Genomic DNA, 20,387 nt, shown 5'->3' on the forward strand with positions numbered 1-20,387 from the left:
ACAGAGGTTTAGGAGTCTCCCATGGCCAGCTTCTCCTGCCCAAAGCAGCTCCCAACCTCCGTCCCAGCTCCCTGCAGGCTGACAGAGGCTCCCTCGGGACCAGCCTGGTGTCAGAAGAGTGCACAGACACACCACGGAGACAAACAGAGCTGCTCTGGTGCCTCCCCAGGATGAGGGGTCAGCACAGCCGGCTCAGGGATCCCTGGAACAGCTCTGCCGTGTGTCCGTGCAGGCAGAGATCCAGCACACGGGGCCGGAATTGCCAGCAGACCCTGGCTGCCAGCCTGGCCCCAAATCTGTGCTCTGTAGGCACTGAGGTGTCTCCATCCCCACGTGCCAGCCCGAACCTCTGCCAGGCGTCACTTCTCAGACCCAGAGGGCCTGGATGGTGCTCGGAGGGTGGAAATGGGACCTTGCCTCGCCATGTGTTCCTCATTCTGTGAAATACCTGAATTCCAGGGCTTTCCCACTCCATAAAATCTGAAGGTCTGAGCTCCAGTGCTCCTGCAGAGGAGGTGGGAGGCAGCTTGAGGAGCCCTTTGAGAGGACAGGGCAAAGTCAGTCTCGTGGGCAGTCCATGGAGAACGAAGGTGGCTCTGGGCTTGTAGGATTACCTGGCCCATCCCTGCAGCTCTGCATGCAGCACAATCAGAAAGCACAGGCACCTCTGGCTGCAGCTCAGTGACCCTGGCACCCTCACCTGCCTCCCCCTGGGCACTGTGCAGCTCTCAGCAGACCCTCAGTGGTGCCCAGGCACTGGTGCTGTGCAAAGCATCTGCCTTGTAGCGGGCAGGGACTCGGGGGATGGCCCCACCACCGAAGGGGTCTCTGCCCCAGCCCTGGCTCTTGCCCCGCCTGATTTGAGGCATTTAATCCACCTGATGTTTCCTCTCTGGGGCAAGCAGGTGCTTCTAAAGGAATCCCAATGGAATCACAGAAAACAGGAGGAAAATCTCTCTCCAGGCAACTGGAGTGCAACCCTTTTGGAAAAGTCCCACATGTGTCGGTGGTGTTGGTCCTGACACAACCTGCCTGAGACAAAAACAAGCTGGGGAGGGTGGAAGCCCCATGGGCGGCTTTTGGGGCATCACTGGGACAGAAATGCACCCTCTGAAAACCCTTCCCACCATCAGAGCCACATGCATGGGGACCCCCAACAGCTGCAGCTCTACAGCCCCAGAGGGGACGGCTGCACCCAGGAGAGGACATCTGTCCGTGGCCTGAAGCTGGAGAGGAAGTGCTTCACCATCACTCCCGGCCAAACAAAATCCCAAGTGAACCTTTCTAACAATCTGAAGTTGGGAAACATTCCCTTGTTTTACAGGGTCGTGTTTTGTTCTGAGTTTCTCCCTCTTCCCAGTTTGTCTCCAGGCTCCCTGGTTTCAGGCCAGGTCTGTCCAGTTTTCCAAGGCACACACGGATTGGGGGGTGAGTTTGAGCCAAGTGAGAACGAATGAATTGTTTTCTGCCTGCGTTGTGCAGTGTGAAGGGCCAAGCAGTGACGTGGCTGGGTCCCAGCCTGCTGTCCCTCACCCAGCAGCCCCAGCAGGAGCAGCTCCAGTGGCATCCCATGGACATGTGTCCGGAGGCACCAGGGCTGGAGCAGGAAGCAAAAGCAGCAGCTGTGGGGTGTCCTGCAGAGCTCTGCTCAGCTCTGTCCTTCACCAGCACCAAAGGGAACACTTTTCCTTCACTATCAGCAGCAGGGATGCTGATCCCACTCCAGATGAGCTGTGAGCGTGGTGACACCATGGGTTGGCCATATAAATCCTCACAAAGCCCTGGGAGAAGCAGAACAATCTGTTCACTCTCCTGACCTGACCCATGGGCCTTGAGGCACCCCAGTCCGTGTCCTCCCAGGGCAGAAGTGGTCAGACAGTGGCCAACAGACCCTGGGGCTGAGTTCCTGTGGGGTTGTCATGTCTGGGCTGATGCAAAGGGCACGTTGCAGTTTCCTCTCCTGTTCCCTTTCAGACAGCAGCCAGGATGGTAAGAGCAGCTTGAGTTTAGAGAGTAAACACCACCGTGAGAATGCCCCCCAAATGTCCCAAGGATTATTCAATTATCCAATTCACTGTGGGATCTTGCTGCCTGGAGGTCTCTCCTCTAACACAGAGGGATCTCCAAGATGTGAGGATGCACCTGGAGAACTCTGCTGGGGGCTGGAGATGAGCAGGGCTGTGTCCAACCCCTGTGCAGTTGGGGTCCAGCCTGCCTCTGAGATGCACCCATGGAAAGCAGGCTCCAGTTGTGCACTGGGGAGCTCATCCCTCCCAGGATACCAAACCCACACGAGTCACAGCCACAGAAGCACTGAAAGCAAGAATATTTTACCACCTAATTCCACGGAGCTCTTGGCTCACCTTTTGTTCTGCCCTTCTCACACAGTAGGAGATCCTGTGTATCCTGTGAGTAGTTTGGGCAATTGGTTGTTCCTTGTGATGCTGGAAGCAGGGAGATATGAGCACCTGGGAAGTTTTATGACATTTAAACCAATGTAAATAGCAAACACCTCCTCTCGAGTCAGGGATTAACTCCAGACTCCTCTGCTTTAATGATAAATATTTTGACTTAATGAGAACAAACTAGTGTTCTTTTTTGAGTTAGCGCTTCTATATTAGGGACACAATGCCTGCATCTGGCAGTGGCCAGAGGATGAAGTTTAGAGACATGAGTCTGCCTGTTCCTCTTATTAATTCAATTTAAATGGATGAAATAAAAAGAACCTCCAATAGTTTAGACCACAACAGAGATGCATATCAATGTAAAGACCCAAGAGTCCTGTTAAATTTGAGGTTGTACTGGGCCACAGGTTGGACTCGATGATCCTTGTGGGTGCCTTCCAACTCAGGATATTCTGCAATTCCATGAAAATCCACTTGTAAGATATGGCAGATTCTCAAGGGCTTGGATATTTTCCACTGAGGTGTTTTGTAGCTCGAGCAGAAGCTGTGAGCTCGGCAGAGGAGTTAATGGATGGCATTCTTGGGGGTAAGGTCTGAGTCAGGGTGGGCGAGTCCAGACCATGCAACAACCCATATGGATTATAGGCCTGTCCACACATTTACTGCTCCCAGAAATGGGCAGAAATCCCTGAAGATGAGCAATAACTGAGCTCATCTCCCACTGCATTCCACTGAGCCCTGGTGCAAAGCTGCTCAAGGAAAAGGCTCTGCTCTACTGCACCAAGGGCAGAAGAGGGATGTTTCAGCAGTAAAACAGAAATTTAAGAAGCAGGATAATTTTGGATTTTTTTTTTTTTTTTTAAAAGGAAAACATAGGAGAAGTGAAAATCCAGTGGGTTCTGTCACCCATTGCTGGTGACATTTCAGAGTGAGGGTAAAACCAGGGGAAAGCACCAACGGAAGAAGAACTCATCCTCTCCAGGGAAGCCCCACAAAACACAGCACTGAAGTGGAAACAGAGCCAAGACATGAAATACTCACTGAATTCCCAGCTTATCAGGCTTCCAGCATCTCTCCTTTAAAACAGATTAGAAAATCCTACCACATCAATTTAAAATCTGTCAGAGCTTTCTCCCCTCTCGGGCACAACCAGGTTTGTCACAGCGTTTGGGACACCAGCACCACCAGAATTTCCACAGGACACCCCCATGTCAAAATCACCACGGAGTGCTGTGTCCTAGGATATTTATGCAAACCAGGAGGCACGGCAGGATTTCACAGCAGGAGGACAAATTCATTTTGTAAAAGGTATTTATATAGTTCAATAGGTGTGTGCAGTGCTTTAGAGGTATAAAACATGAGATCCTTGCCCTGAGGGGCTTATAATCTAATAACATATACTAGGTAAATTAAAACATACATCACGATGGCGATGAATGCCCAGCCCAGCCGAGACGGGAGGGCATTTGAGCCATATGACAAGGCAGAACTCAATTTTCATTTTAGATTTGTAGTTTGCCTTTAAACAGCCGGCGTTCCCTAACCCCCAAGCGAGGGAGAAATTTATCAGCATTACATCTGGGGGGAGGGAGTGCTCCAACACAGGATCATTTATTAATTGTTATTTATTATCTGTTAAACAAGGACAGTGTGTTCAGCAATAGCATTCCTTTTTCTGGATTAATTGTTGCCGTGTAATTCCTAGGTTTTGTATTTTTAGCAGCCCTGTTCTAGCCTAGCCCACTGAAAAGGGGGGAAAATGGAACAGGCACTCACACAATTAATGTAATGAGAGTAATTAATTTGAAAATAATACCCAGGGGGTGGGAGGGTTAAGGCTTTCTTTTTAAAGAAATAAAAGTCGAACCAAAGCTCCCAAGTCCCTGAGGACTCGGTGCTACACTGACTGCACTCGTTATGTTCGCATTTGAATACTCATTCGAGCACATTTCTCATGCTGTTATTTCACCACTTCCTCAGCCTTGCATAATAGATGCAGTCATTGCCACTAAAGAGCCGGCGTTTACCCGCAGAGGTGAGGAAGGAGACCAGAAAGCAGGCAGGGGGCAGAAATAAAGCTCTCCACACCAGCTCTCTCCTTGGGGCTCGCTCACTCCCCGCAAAGGAAAAATAAATAAAATCAGAACCAAAGCGCCAAAACGCCGAGCAATCAGTGTCTGGGGTCTCTTTTCTCCAGGGAGGTGGATGGAGCTCGGTGCTCTCCATCCCTCCTCTTCCTCCTGCACATCACCCCAGCAGCCCTGTAGCTGCCAGGACCTGCCTGGCTTGCTCAGGAATGTTTGATTCCATTTTATGTGGCCATTTCTTGCTCTAAAGTCAGGGAAACACAACCCAGAGGTAGCTGTGGACACGGCACTGACAACGCCCAAGTGGCTCCACGGTCCCAAGACCAGCACGGGGCTCACCCTACAAGGAGGTGTCTCATGGTGGTGAAAACATGGAGAAAACCTCACAATGAACCTTCCTGCTCCCTCCAGTGCCACAGAGCCTCGCTGAGATGCTGTGCCCATCCTGAAGAAGCTGAGAGAGGGTTTTGTTTCTTGTGCACCTGCAACAGGTAGCACCCAGACACGTGGCAGAGGTGGGAAACATGGATGGGGTGATGGTGACAAGAAATTACACCGTGCTGGTGGCACCATCTCTGGCTTCTCAGCATCCACCACAAACCCTGGGTTAGCTCTGAGGTGCTGCCTTCAGCCAGAGCCTCCCAAATGAATCCTCAGCTCACTGCTGGAATGGGCAAAGAGCCCTAAAAAACCCTCTGGTTCGTAGCGTTCTACTGCCACACATTTGGCAAAGGGAAATTCAGGACTGAAACCCTTCTCTTGACATTTCTGACAGGTTTTCAGAAATAAAGAGGGGCAGGTCTGGTGCCTGTCTGTGCTTTTCTGTGCCCTCCACAAAGTGCCACGAGCAAAGAAGGACAAAACCCAACATGACGAAGAGTAACTCACCAGAAACCAGAAGTTCAAACTTTTCAGAGGTCATCTAAACCTCCAAGTAATTCAAGTTTTTCTTGAAACTTAAAATTTGGCAAAGATACGCTTCTTGGTCCCAATCATGACAAAGCACAGTCTCACCCAAACCAGACCTGGTTTTAACGAATATTTGAAATCATTATTTCGTGGTTGTGCACTGGGTTATGTCAAATAATAAAGCAAAAGTCCCTGAAGGCTTTGCTGGATGTGAGCAATTCCACAGCAAAAGAAACACATTTTCATGGAATCTACAGTAATCGCATTGGTCATGCAGGCTGGGTAGGACGGAGGATTTCTATCTTCATTTGGAGCAGCTTGTGGAGGACAACCTGGAGGGTGTGTGGAGCTGGAAGTGTCTCCAAGGAGCTGGGTCTCCTTTGGTTTGGTATCTTGATGACTGAGCAAAGAATGACGGCAGCATAGAAGATGTTCCAAAATGGAAATTTCAGCTTTCTCGCCACCTCCACGGTGGATTTCATGTGGGGTTTCCAGCAAGCTGCTGGATCACGTTGGATCTGATTTTTCAGTTACTAGAATATTGGCATTTCTCTGAATTAGAGGGGAAGGGAATGAATAGAACATGATGGGGGAATAAAAGTTTCCAAACAGAAGAAGAAGGAGCACTCCAGGACTTTATGAAGTCAGCAGCAAACTCCAACTCCCACACGACTCAGGAACCCGTACGTGACGTGATGCAGAACCACCGGGGTTTGGTCAGTGGGTGTTTGATTTTTGTTAACTTAATTCCACAGGGAATTGTAAGGACTGCCACAGCCCCTGCCCTCACCATCACATCGGGGAGGGGTGAAGGACAACCGTCTGCTTTTTAATAAAAACCTCTTCAGTGAAGTTAAAATTACAACACGGCAGCGGGAGGGAGGAACAAGCAGCGGAGGAGGCTGCTCGTGCCCCTCAGTCCCTGCCCTGGGTGGGATATGCACTGCAGGAGGGCAGCTGGGTCTTTGCTACCTCCATTTGGGGGGCCAGAAACCTCCACGGGCACCCTCTCTGCCCTTCCCCGTGGCTGGGGATAGCCCGTGGGCACCGGGAGAACCCGTCATCCCCATGTTTTGCAGGGGCAAAGGTGGAGCAGGCAAAGGATGCTGCGTGGATCCCCATCGGGGTGGGGACATGCCATTTTTGCATGGGGAGGCGAGGCAGGGCCGTTCCACCATCCCTTTCTTTAGCAGCTCGGTGCTGCGTTTTGTTTGGGAGTTTAACTTTTTTCTATTTTCTTTTCCTTTTTTTTTTTTTTAATTTTTTTTTTTTTCCCCCTCCGGTGTTCGTTAGCAGAAGTGACATTTCTGCGGACGGGCAGGAGATGACGGCAGCTAATGGCTCCCGGGCCCTCTCTCCGGTTTCCTTAGCAACTGCGGGAAGGGAAAACAGAACTTGTCAGATGGAAAATGTCAATTATAGCGGATGCGGAGGGGAGAGATGCTGCGAGCAGAGGAGGCGTGCGGCAGCGGGGGGAGCAGGGCTGCGGCGGCGGGGGGGGTACCCGGCAGCGCCCGGCCGGCAGCAGGAGAGTGACAATGCTCGGCAGCAGACGGGGCTGTCGGATGCGGGGCTGAGGGCTTTGGGATGCAGGGATGCAGGGCTGGAGGCTGTGGGGTGCAGGGCTGCGAGCTGTAGGATGCGGGGCTGCGCTGCTTCACCCGCAGTTTTGTAAGACACAGCCCATCCCCGTGGCCCAGTGGCTGAGTGACCACCCCCCAGCCGGAGCAGAGCGCCTTGAGGTAGAGATGAAAGCAGCGGGAAGGATATAAATCAGATTAACTAATAAATAAAGAAGAGGGGAGGAATAAATAAAGGCGCGGGCGAGCTACGCCCGCATTCCGCCCGTGGAATCCTCACCCCCTCGGTGGATGCGGGGCGGATCGATGCTGAAGGAGAAGTCATCTGCTAAAACGACGGGGAAGGAGCCGCTGACGCAGTGTTAATATTAATCAAAGCGAGTCGTCCCCTGCGCTGCCAGAGAGACAAAAGCAGGCGGTGCCGGCAGCTCGGAGTGGGCAGCGATGCCCGGGCGGGGATGTCCGGCCTGGGGAAGGGGCTCCAAGAGGGATGTGGGTGCCCAGGGCTGCACACCCACCCTGCTGCTGTTCGCCCAGCCCAGCTGGCACCAGGCGCGGGGACGTGGCACGGTGCTGCACTGCCAGCCAAAACGGCGGCAGGAGGCTGGAAGGAGGCTGAGGCTGAAATCCGGGCTCCCCTCTGCAGTGAAAGCAGGGGTGGCAGAAAGTCAGCCCAGCCCCATCCTCGCAGCATCACCAGCAGCGCTGGGAGCTTGAGTCTCAGCACATCCCTCTGCCTCAGGCACCTCCCAGCACTGTTTGGGTGTTTTATCTTAATGGAGCTTCCCATCTCCACCTTGGCGACTATGCCAAAACGCACTTGGTTTTAAAACTAAAAGGGAAAAAGCCAAAGCAGCAGCGACCCCAGCATCTCTGTGGGATGCCTGGCGCTTCCAGCCAGCCCTTTGCACACCAGCAGCTCCTGCTGCAGCACTAAGTGCACCCTAAGGACACCGGGGTTGTTGTTCGGTCACCTTGCGCTGACACCTCCCTGCCCGTTCAAAGCCTTCTTAGCAGGGAGAGTGCTAAATCAGCCTTTACTCTCTTCACTTAACCACGTCCAGGCCTCCTTGTCACGCTGTGACATGGGGGATTCGGACTTTCCTTGTCTTGACTGACATTGATATCCTGCCGGGAGGGAGCCAGCCGGCGGCTCCTGCGCCATGAATGCTAAAGCAAGTGGAATAAAAGAGGAGAACAGCTACCTTGGGAAAGTGGTCACCTGCAGTTGGCTGAAAGAATGAGTTTTATTCTGTTTTATTCTGTATTTTTTGTTGTTGTTGTTTACTTGAATGGGTCAGGAAGCCTGTGGCTCAGGAGAGATGTTTTCTCTTGCCTTGATAAACAAATGCCTCACCTTGCTGGTCACTTAACCCGCTCCATTTCTGAGGTCTCCCTTTATCAGACAGCACTTGCACATCTCTGCAAAGCCCTGCAACATCCTGAGGTGAAAGGAAATAACAGCCCCTGCTTAGTTTTCCTTGTCCCTTCCCCTAAGTTCTCTCTCTGAACGGGAAAAGCAGCAGATGTGAGGCACAAACCAGAGGTACCCCAAGCTGGTGCTCTGATGAGTCTCATCCTAATTCTGCAACCCAAAAACCTGTCTGGACCCTGGTTTGCAGAGCTGGCCCTCTTATCCTCCAAAGACCCGGCACCAAGGTCCATCATCTCCCTTCTCTGTCTCTGGGCCCAAAACCGTTTCAGAGCAGATATTTTTTTAATGCTCAGCATGACAAGGCGGTTTCACCTCTCTATTCCCTCTGTTCCTGTCTGTTTCCTGCTCTTTCTAAGGGTTTAATTGCAACCACAGCCTTCTGTAGGCTGAAATAATCACTCCACAAGAGCTGTCCAACTGAGGAGAGGGAGCATCTTTGCTGGAGCCAGGACAGCTCCAGGAACTGTCACTCAGGTTCACTTCTCCTGCACTTTCCCTTCTCACGCTCACGGGTTATTTTTACATTTTCTCTTATGTAACCAGGTCAGGGTCTGCTCTGGTTTCCACTTTGTCTGAAGCCAAAGGGAAAAAACCCACAATGAATTCAAGTAATGGACTTCCAGCTGATTGCTTCTCAAAGTGTCACCCCGTGTCTTTGCTGTGGCACCTGGGTGGGAATAGCTCCAGCTTCTGGAGAGCCCTGGGGAATAACCAGCATGGTGTGAGCAGGGCAGCACAAAACCTCAAGACTGAGTCCAAAATTACTTTAACCAGTCTCTAGTTACACCATTCCTGGGTTTGCTGGGTTTCTGACCCTTTTCTGTGCCTTCCCTAAAATCATGCACGAACCAAAGCTCCCTGGGCGTGTTACAACCACAGCTCTACCAAACCCCTTGGTCAGGCAGGGCACTGGACACTGCTGGCTTGTGCCCAGCACCTTTCCTGTCCATCCCAGCAGAGGATGCACCTGGAAATGCCATCCCATGCACTCTATATGGGAGCAGGGCTCAGAGCCCAGGCCAAGGGCACGTTTGTACCTCAGGGAGAAGATTTCCCTGCCTGCCAAACCGTGCCACAGCTTCCCACAATGGCACTTCCAAAAGACTTCATTTGAAAAATTTGGTGCTGTCGATAAATCTTAAAGCAGCAACACTCACCCCATCCATCCATCCATCCATCCATCCATCCATCCATCCATCCATCCATCCATCCATCCATCCATCCATCCATCCATCCATCCACCTTCTCCCCCTCATTTCACACACCTCCCTGAGCTGGTGTGGGACCCCTGGTGCTGCAGGGCTGTAAATATCAATTGTTCTAACCCCGTTAGAGCCTAATAGGCTCAGCAATATGTACTGAGGAAAGGGCCTGACCCCGCTCGTCAGCAGTCATGACATGGAACAGCTATAGCATGTTCAGGGTATGCAAAAGGCTTAAATGCACATTTAATGGTTGTCAGGCAGCAGTTCCTATTAATATAAGGACAGTCACATCCCAGGGCTATGGAAAAAGAGCTGAAAAGCACGGAAGAAAAATGAATTTATTTCAATGGATGTTCGCGTGATCAAGAAACGACTCAAACAGCTAAAGCTGCTCTGCTCCTGACACGCTGAGAGATTGAAACTTGGATAATTAGTACAAAAGTTTCCCTGCCCATGTGACTCAGATCTTCAATTATTGACATTTGAGTTCATTATCATTTATGCACTTTCTTTATTTGTGTTTTGCCCAGGAAAAAGCAGCGCAACTCAGGCAGATAATTTGTTGTTGCTTTGCATATCTGCTTTCCAGCATTAAATTTTTATATCTTCTCCATCAAAACCAACTGAACGACCAGCCCTCTCAGCACCCTAATACCGTAATACAAATAACTGCAACCTCCTCCCACAAAAGATTAACCCCACACTATGTCCATAACTCCCATAACTCCCCCTCCCCATAGATTTGAAATGAATAATCTGAAAATATTTACCACCATTTCAAGACTTGGGTAGAAATCTCCTTCATTCCACTGTGTAAAACACAAATTTTAGGCAAAGCCAAAGCTGACATCATTTTTTAGCACAAACTGCGTTGTCCAGGAGTGGCAGTTCATCCTCTCTCCTATCATGGTTAGGACAGACCTTTTGTAAAGCTTTGTAATGCCCTAATTTTCCTCTCCTTGCAGGCTGTACAATGTTACTAATCTCAAAATTGATAAATTACATACACGAAGGCAGAGCAAAACCCTTTGCATGGACACGAGAAATGATTTCCATGTCACACGGAGTTCCTTTTCCCCCCCCTTTCTTTTTCTTTCATGTTGTCATCTTCATTTGAACAACCTTCCCAAGACTTGAAAAGGTCAGTGCCCTCGTATTTGGGCCACAGGATTAGAGGTGACGAGCTGTGTTGAAAGACATAATTGAGCCTGGGCAGCTCAGGAGATTTCAGCCTGCCCAGGGTTCGGACAGCCCTGGCCCTTTTTTGAAAGATCTAAAAGGTGTTCGTGGAGGGAATGATGCTGGAATTTCAAAAAGCTTCAGGCAAGCTCAAAAGGTAATTAATAGAGACTAATTGGTCTCAAGGCCCTGGATAGTGGCTCTGTGTGCAGTTCTCAGTGCTGGCACTTTTCCTTTGTCCTGCCAAGGATCCCGCTCAGCTGCTGTGCTCGGGAGGCTGCAGGGAGAGAACAGGCAGGGACAGGGCAGGCAGGGACAGGAGGGACAGGAAGGGACAGAAAGGGACAGGCAGGGAACAGGCAGGGACAGGCAGGGACAGGAGAGACAGGGACAGAAAAGGACAGGCAGAGAACAGGCAGGGACAGGAAGGGACAGAAAGGGACAGGCAGGGAGAGGCAGGGAGAGGCAGGGAGAGGCAGGGAGAGGCAGGGACAGGAAGGGACAGGCAAAGAACAGGTAGGGACAGGCAGGGACAGGAGAGACAGGGACAGAAAAGGACAGGCAGGGAACAGGCAAGGACAGGCAGGGACAGGCAGGTGCAGACAGGGACAGGCAGGGACAGGAGAGACAGGGACAGAAAAGGACATGCAGAGAACAGGCAAGGACAGGCAGGGACAGGAGGGAGAGGGACAGGCAGGGACAGGAGGAACAGGCAGGGACTGGCGGGGACAGGCAGAGACAGGCAGGGACAGGAGGAACAGGCAGGGACAGAAAGGGACAGGCAGAGACAAGCAGGTGCTGTCACTGCAGCCGGTGCTGGAGGCACAAGGCCACAAATCTGTATGGGTGCCTAGCAGGGAGCCTTTGCTAGCAGCCAAAATGCAATGCTGATGCAAAAAAACAAAACCCCAGCCCAATTTGATCAAGAATGTCCTGACTGAATCCCACCACCACCCTTGGAAGGAGTTGGTGGCCCCAGCTGGGGTTCCCCAGTGCCTGCCCCTGCCAGCAGGAGGTACAGCCTCTCTTGCTCTTGGCTGAGTGCAGGAACAGGTTTTTAAAGTCTGTTAGGAATAAACTTGGCTGATTTCTATGTTAATTGGACACTTCTGTCCCTGGAAGTGTCCAAGGCCAGCTTGGATGGGGCTTGGAGCAACCTGGTCCACTGGAAGGTATGCCTGCCCACGGCAGGGAGGTTGGAAGTGGATGAGCTTTAAAATCCCTTCCATCCCAACCCATTCTGTGATTCCAGTGCTGCAAAGTGGACATGTTGCATTCCCCACACCAATATTGCCCTTTTCCCCTTATTTCTGCTGCATTAAGGTCCATTTTGGGCATGAGCAACCAGGGACCTTGCCTAGAGCAGCATCTCCCAGCTGGGGTCTGCAAGCCCTCAGAAAGCAACCCAAGACAAAACTGCAAAGAACAAGCAGAGATTCACAACCCAGGTGTGGCCTTTCTCATGCTTGAGGCTCAGGAGCAAAAAAAGTGAGGGGAAACCACAACAATAAACCAGTGTTGTGGTTTAGCCTGCTATTTGTTTCAGCAGAGGAAAATCCTTGCAGCAGCACAGCTCAAGCTGACTGACGCCAGGGGTTTTGTTGGATGGGCATTACGTAAAGGAAAATCAGAAGCATCAACCTTCAAAATTCAGTTTTTAAAGTCTCTGAGAGCAAAGCAGCAGCTGATTTTGGTGGAAGAAGACCACGAAAAAAGATCCATTATTTCCTTTTACACCCCACAGTCAGTGGGTCCTGCTCACCAGTCAAAAGTGGGAAGAGGGAGAGGAAGAAAAGGAGTTTTCCACATCTGGCTGAAGCTGCCCCTTCCCTCACTCAACCCATCAGCAGAGAAGACCCTGAGATACCGAACACAGCCTGAGGAATACACCCCCTGAAAGCAGACCACACAATTGGGTGGATTTCCCTTCATTTTTTTAATTATCCCTTTTTCCACAGTGCCCAGCCCTCCCTCTTTTCTCATCACACTCTTCACTACACTCTGTCTACTTAGCAGAATAAATGGCTGCACTGCCAGCACCGAGGGATGGAACGGCTGCTGCCTTTGCTAATGGGCTCTGCTTGCCACGCAGCAGCCACGGGGTTAAACAGATCCTGGCAGCTCCAGGAGCTGAGCCCAACAAAGACCGGGTACAGGCAGAGCAGCAAGGGTGTCTCCAGCCTGGACAACCTCCATGGCAATGATCTTTTGGTGCCCTGGGCTACCCACAAGGTACTCAAAGGGCCAGTTCATGTCCTGGTGGTGTTTGCCCTCTGAATTCTCACCCTTGGAGTAAAAGCAGGACCACAAACACTCCATGTATGTCTTATGTTCCTTACCACTGAGTAAAACACGAGGCTGAACAGCTCGTGAAACCATGGCCAGTGCCACAGCTGCTGTATGTCCGGGGATGGGAAGAGACACCTTCTGTGGCTGGAAAACCAGGGAAAAGCAGAGAGTTTTCCCAGATGCAGCAGCTGTGAGTGGGGCACAGTGGGGTGCAGGGCAAACCTCCAACTCTGCCCTGGGGCTTTGGTGCCTGCAAGCTCTGTCCCAGTGCCTGCTCCTGCTCTGCACCCAGACTGTGGGAGAAGGAACCCTCAGCAGCCCCTGGGTGCACACATCTGTCCAGCCTGAGTGAAGGGAGGCTGTGACAGCTGGGCAAAATTAAAACTCAAAATCTGCAGAGAGTGTTCCTGGGTTATGTCTATAATGATGACAGTGTGCCCTCCTCAACTGAGCACTCACTCCCTGTCCACTCCAGGGATTCGGCTTTCCTACCTCTCCCTGTGTCACCACATTTCCTTATAAAGCACAGCTGCTTATTGTAACACTTCTATTTCATTTTTATTTTTCTATGACTGCAACGTGCCTTACACAGATTTTCTGGAAGCCAGACTACCCTAATTTGTCTGTTGGAATGACAGCTTTGGGAAGCAGTGTCTGATAGCAAGGATGCTGTCAGGAGGCTGGAGAAGGGCTGTCCTCTTCCCAATCCTGGCACTGCCCTGCTGGGTGACCCTGGGCAGAGTCCTGCTACCTCCCATATCGGCCAACAAGGTAAGAGTGACAAGCTCTGTGAGTGCAGAGTGAGGCTTAATTAAAGTGGAAAAGCACTCCAAGCTCCTCAGCACAAGCAGCTTTAAATAAAAACCACGATAATAACAAGCTGGTTACAGCATGAAGGAGTCTGGAGGAGGCACAGTGACACACAGCAGTGGCAAGATGGCTTAGAGAGCTCCCTGGGACCACCCACACCTCAGCCTGGCTTCACCAAGGATCCATCCCCAGGTGAGACCTGATCTCCTTGTGTTGTTGGGGGAAACCTTCCCTTCTTAACAGGGACTACCTGAGCCCAGCATGCAGCTGCTTGGAAAGAAAGGTTTTCCAAGCAGCACTGTGGGGGGAAAAAAGACCTGAAAGCAGCTGAAAACATTTCCTTGTCGCTCCTGTGGTCTGTGAGGTCTCTTGTCCTTTTTGTTTTGATGATAAAAATACCCTCCTGGGGCGTGGGGGTGACAACGCTCCTGCACAGGTGGCTGCCCTGGTGCCCTGGTGTGATTTGCCTGGCTGCAGGCATGGGGGGGCAGGGATGCCATCCCATTCCATGCATTAGTGTGCCCCAGGACGAGCCCTCAGGGCTGCTCTGTCCCAGGGCCGGTCTCCAGCAGCGCTGTTGTGCCAAGCTCCTCGATTACAGATGTTCCATATGTGTGTTCTTCTCCGGTATCCTTAAGATAAACATGTCCTTCACTGTAGTCACCTACTCCATCATAGACTCCTATCAAATGAGCCTTGCTGGCTCGTAAATTACTGCACAAACCATTCCAAACAATAAAGGCAATTTTACTTACTGAACCATTAAATTTACATACTTAAATTAGACTCAACCAGACGTTGAGAGGGGACGTCTCGCGGCCAGACAAACAATGAATTTAGGGAAAGAGCTGCCGTGTACTTCCCCACCTCTCACATGAAATTAATGAGGTGCTTCAATTTAATCATCATTAAAATTACATCTTTATTTAGTTACTTAGCAGAGTTTGACTCACTGCGTGGCGTGGAACAAGAGGTAATGCCTGTGACATCAACCCTTCCACAGAGGGAGGCAGGGGGGAGGCCCATCTTCCCAAAATGCCTTTACACCCACTGCAGCCAGAGTGGGCACGTCTGCCATGATCCCAAACCATTCTCCACGGCTTATCATTGAGGTTAGACAATGAGGGAAGAGAAAAAGCAAGGCAGAGTAAATTGAGAAGATCAGGATTAGTTTAGGGTGCGTTTGAGACAGGCAAACACAGTCATGTTATTCTTCAGACAACACCAACAAACAGAAAGTTCTTGCAGCATAATCAGCCTCAAAGTTCAGTGCACGTGACAAGGAGAAACTCCTCAGAAAAGCAAGAGTTTGGAACAACAGCAGAGTGAAATGGAAACAAAGAGACAAGACACTTGCTCTCCTGTGCACGTGCTATTTGTTTTGCACTTGCTCCCACACACAATTGACTCATCTCAGGATGCTCCCAGGCACTCGCAGGGGAGGCGGCAGCCGAGGGCTCAGGGACAGGGTGGGCAGCACTTGGGGCAGTCCCAGGGTGTTGCAGACCAGATCTGGTTGTCCCCTTTCCCTGTTGGTCCTAGGGGGACAGCATTCAGCCCTGTGCTGTCCTGAGAGAGGTGAGAGCTCACAGCCCATAAACCCTGCTCAGGGAGGGCCCCTACAGCCACCAGAAAGTTATCGAGAAGTGACAGGGATTTCTGGGGACAGCAGCAAAGCCTGCGAGGGTCTGTGGGGACAAAGGAGGGATCAGACTGTGGGGACAGGCTGCACATTTGGGGAGGTTCAGTGCCTGGGGACCTGCTGCCTCTGCAGTATTGAAGAGTCATGTCAGAAAGCAGAATAAAGAGATTACAGAGCCCTGTGGAAGTGCTGCAAAGGAAACCTGTCCCCAGGGTTCTGGAGATAACACATGGATGGAGTAAGAGATGGAAAGCTTCCAAAGGAGAGAGCTCTGCATGAAAGTAGGAGCCCAGAGACAAAGGCTGTTGTTCTCCCAAGGTCACTCAGGATGTCAGAGGCTTGGTGAGGTCTTCCTCGAAAACAGCAATGGGCTACAACAGCACAGCCCTTTTCATTACCCAAAAATATTTCCATCCCAACAGAATAATTCTCTGCTCCCCACTTGGGCCGTGGAGCTCAGTGATCTCAGTGACCTCACTCTGGTTTGGTGCTGATGAGAATGAGCAAGATTAGACCTTACTGAGTTCCCTCTGAAGACGTGAAACACCGGGAATCCCTCTTTCCCTGTGGATACCCACAGCTCTGCATGGATGCAGCGTGCCCACGTTATTTCCATCAGAAAGTATTTGCTTGTCTTTGACTCTTTTGATCACTCTTGTTCCAGCAGCACAGGGAGATGAGCTCCCAACAAGCCCAGACTATGGATGATGCTAACTGGGGGAATGGCAGAAACCGATTTGTTAGGGTTTCAAACACTGGCTGTGTATTCAGCTGCTTCCTGCCAGCTCTGTTTTCCTTTTGATCCCTGCACAAGTCCTGCACTGGCAGGTGTTATGTGCCACCCTGCACCACGGTGAGCAGTTAGAGCAGCTCAGACACTCTCCAAAACCACAGCTCAGGCAGGGTGTGAGGGGCTTTGTCTGGCATCCCTTTTGGGCAGCATCTTTCCTCAGATAAGGAAGATAAATATCAGTTATGTATAGAGGAAGCAGCACTTGCACCTGAAAGCTCGCTGCATTAAAAAAGAGAAAAAAAAAAAAAAAAAGCCCACAAAAGAGTAAACATCAAACTGCCAACTGCTTTTTACCTTCTGTAAATCAAAACACACTCTGGAAGTAAAACCTCCCAAATTACACCAGGCGAGATGAAACATTAACCCGCCAAGAGTGGGGATGGCAGTGGCAGGGATGCACAGACTGGAGCCAGAGCTACAGTTTGTCTACATTAAAAATGCAACATCAGCAGAGGTGTCTGAAAGAGTCATTTATCAACTCCTGGATTAGAGAGACATCTTAAAGTAAGTGCACCATTTAAACACACATATGCACAAATTGTCTGCCGAGGAAGGAGAGCAGCACTGTGCTCTTTGTGCCTTGGAAAGTTCTCTCCAGTCCTCTGGGTAAATGTAGGGCCACAATGACATTAGGCATGGAAAATAGGAACCTTGCTCATGGTAACAGGGGGTACAATTCATGTGAGCAGCCGGGATGGAAAGTAATCTAATGCTGCAATTTCAGAGAAACAATATAGAGTCGCTCACATACATCATGATTAATGGCTGGATACCATAGTGTGAAAACCATTTAAAAAATGGCATTTTTGTCACTGACAATGTTACACATATAGTAAAGGTCATACATGATAAGAGCATTATCCATATTTCTTCTGCAAACATGCTTAACCTTGTAGAGCACAATTCCCTGGAAGATTGGTGATCCATCTCCAGCTGCAAACTGCGCTCTTCAGAACCTGAGAAGGCCAATTTTACATTTATATCATTCCCATCCACGCACACGCAGGCGCTGTGAAGCCTGCACGAACCTTTCCGAGCAGAAAGGGATGGAAATGTTTTACAGCAGCACCTGCTCGAGGCTCTCCTCCCTCCACCTTGTCTCCTGCTGTCACCTCCCACCGGAGCTGATGCTGGGCCCTTGCTGGAGCAGCGCTGCAAGCACAGTTTCCTGTAAATCCCCTCTCCAAAGTCTACTCAAGGAGCCCCTTTGGCACCCTCTGGCCACAGGGAGGTCCCAGCTGTGGGTCCACACTCCCAGTGGGGCTGTCTCTGCTACCTGGCAGTGCTCAGCACAGTAGGAAAGGGGCAGCTGGCGACCAGCTGTGCCTGTAGGGAAATCTCATCCCGTTCAAGGATGACCAGCTTGGAGGAAATCTGAGATGAGTCTACAGACCACACATTTACCTTTTTGAGAGCTGCATTTAAAACACACAGATCCTGCCAAAGGGTTGGCTCAGCCCATGGAAGAGAGTGGGATTCACCAGGTGAGTCATTTTGGGTAAAACCCAGTCTGATCAGCCCCCACACACCGTGTGGAGCCCACAGGGCTTGTCAGAATTGTTACAGCTGCAGCTGCAACTGGCATTGTCCCCCAGATTCAACCAAACCCCTGAGCACCGATGCCTGTGAGCTTCACTGCAACCCTGCCTTGCAGCTCTGGGAGCTTGGGCATCCTGGCTGGAATTTGGAGGAGCAACAAGCTTCACAATACATTTTGCAGCAGATGGTGTGACCCTCTGGAAAATCCCCAGAAAGTGGCACTAAGCTGGCTAAGTGCCATTGTCTGCTGGCTGGCACACAGTGGCAAGGGGAATTTTTCAATATGTAGTCGTGTAGCTGGAATTATGGAACCATGGAATCATAGAGTCATGGAGTCATAGAAGGAAAGAACCATAGAATCACAGAGCCATAGAGTCATAGAGTCACAGAATCATGGAATCATGGAGTCAGTATCATAGATACATAGAATCATAGAATCACAGAGTCATAGAATCACAGAATCAGAGTCACAGAGTCGTAGAATCATAGTGACAGGTTCATGGAATCATGGAATCATGGAATCATGGAATCATAGAATCATGGAATCACGGAATCACAGTCACAGAATCACAGAATGACAGAATCATAGGATCACGGAATCACAGGATCATAAAATCACAGGATCACAGAATCACAGATTCACATTGATAGAATGGTTTGGTTTGGAAGGGATTTTAAAGCTCGTCTCGTTCTGATCCCCACTACCATGGGCAGACACCTCCCACTAAACCAGGTTGCTCCATGCCCCGTCCAACCCAGCCTGAGCAATCCTACCCACCCATGTTTGTGTGAGCTCCCACTGCTGGGTCACATTTCTCCCTGTCCCTCTGCCTGCCAGGGTCCTTTCCCTGCTGGTACTGAGCTCTCCTGATTAACCTCGGCTCCAGCTGCAATTCAGAGTTGTGCTCTGCACTCACAAGATCTTAAAGGCATTGTATGAAATTTTCATTATTTCTACAGCAAATAAACCCCTGCCTGAAACAAATATTTGAGTAGTGAGTTGCAGTGTAAAGCTTGTTGCACCAGGTTAGGCTCTACTTTCAGCTCCTCTGCGGTGCCTCAGCTGGGGCAGGGGCTGGGCACCAGGACAGGGGCTGTGCTCTCTGGTGCCGCTTCCCTTCAGCAGGGCACAAACACGGAAATGTGCCACAGCAACCCCTGGGATGGGCTAAGCAGCACTGCAGCTCAGAGCCTCTGCACGCTGCATCTCTGCTAACAAATAATCGTCGCTATAAAAAGTGCAGGGATGCTATTAAACCTTGCTGGAGCAGGGTGAGTGCGAGTTCAGAGGATGCAGGCAGCATCTCCCCCCATCCCCAGCAGATCTGCCCTCCTTTGGAGAGGAGAGCATGATCTCACTCCAGAGGAATTTCCTCTGTGGGGAAACACTGGAAAACGCTCTGGTGCCTTGTGACCACCTCCTGGAGCAGAGCCTTCCCCCCAGCCGGCTGCCAGATGGGGCTGGAGCACCCCGAGGCAGTCAGGGGGTAACCACATCAGTGGGAGTCACTGCCAGCCCAGGGAGTTGTGCTTCGCTTGGAAAAGTGTGACCCCAGATCTCCCGCCCGTGTGTCCGCAGCAGCTGGCAGGGCTCAGCCCCTCACACAGCCCAGGGAAGGTCTGTGGCAGGGAGGGATGGAGGGGATGGAGGGAACCGAGGGGACATTTCCATGCTGGCATTTGCAGCTTGTCAGATCGGCTTGTGCTTTCTTATGTGAACAGCACAGCGAAGGCTTCCCACTGCGCCCAGGGTGGGAAAGCTTTTCCCCAGAGTAGTTTGCAAAGACTGGCTGGACCAAATTATTCTTCTCATCATGAATGCCTCTCTCTGAGCCACCTTACCCATGCAGATACTCAAATGTTATTAATATGAATGAATGCATCTTGTCTCGGGGTGTCTCATGGTAGAAGCCATTTCAGAAACACTGGGAGGGTGGAGGGAAGGAGGGAATACAATCGAACAGCCCTGGTTGCATCTGTCCTATTCCTCAGATGACAATTTCCCTCTCCCAAGAGCACCACAGACTAGAGGTACTCACAGATTATACATCACTCAGTCTTCTGCTTTGCAAAATTAGCTTTCTTAGCAAGGAAACAAAGGATTTGCTGTATTGGATCAGGCTACCGACATTGCTGCTGCGGCATCCAAGCTCTGGCACTTAAGAAACACGGCAGCTCTCCCTCCTCTGGCTGTGCTGGCCAAGTCCCTGCCTGGGGAGCTGCATGCACAGCCAGAGATTGCTTCCAGATTGCCACAAAAATTCATCTGATGCTCAGTAGCAGGTAGTTTAACTTCCCTCCTAATTTTGTCATCTTACAGGCCCACAAATGGCCAACATTATTTAGTCCTTTTAAAAACTCAGCCAGAATGTTTATCTCAATAAGTGCCTTCGGCACTGCCCTCCATAAAGCCGACTGCATACCACATAAAAGGAGGGTTTCTTTTCACTCGTTCAGAATTTACTGCCCTGCGTGGTTTACTTTACAGCTGTTAACACAATGAAAGCTTTTGTA

Source organism: Aphelocoma coerulescens, chromosome 18 (genome assembly GCF_041296385.1).
Source record: "Aphelocoma coerulescens isolate FSJ_1873_10779 chromosome 18, UR_Acoe_1.0, whole genome shotgun sequence".
NCBI classification, from domain to species: domain Eukaryota; kingdom Metazoa; phylum Chordata; class Aves; order Passeriformes; family Corvidae; genus Aphelocoma; species Aphelocoma coerulescens.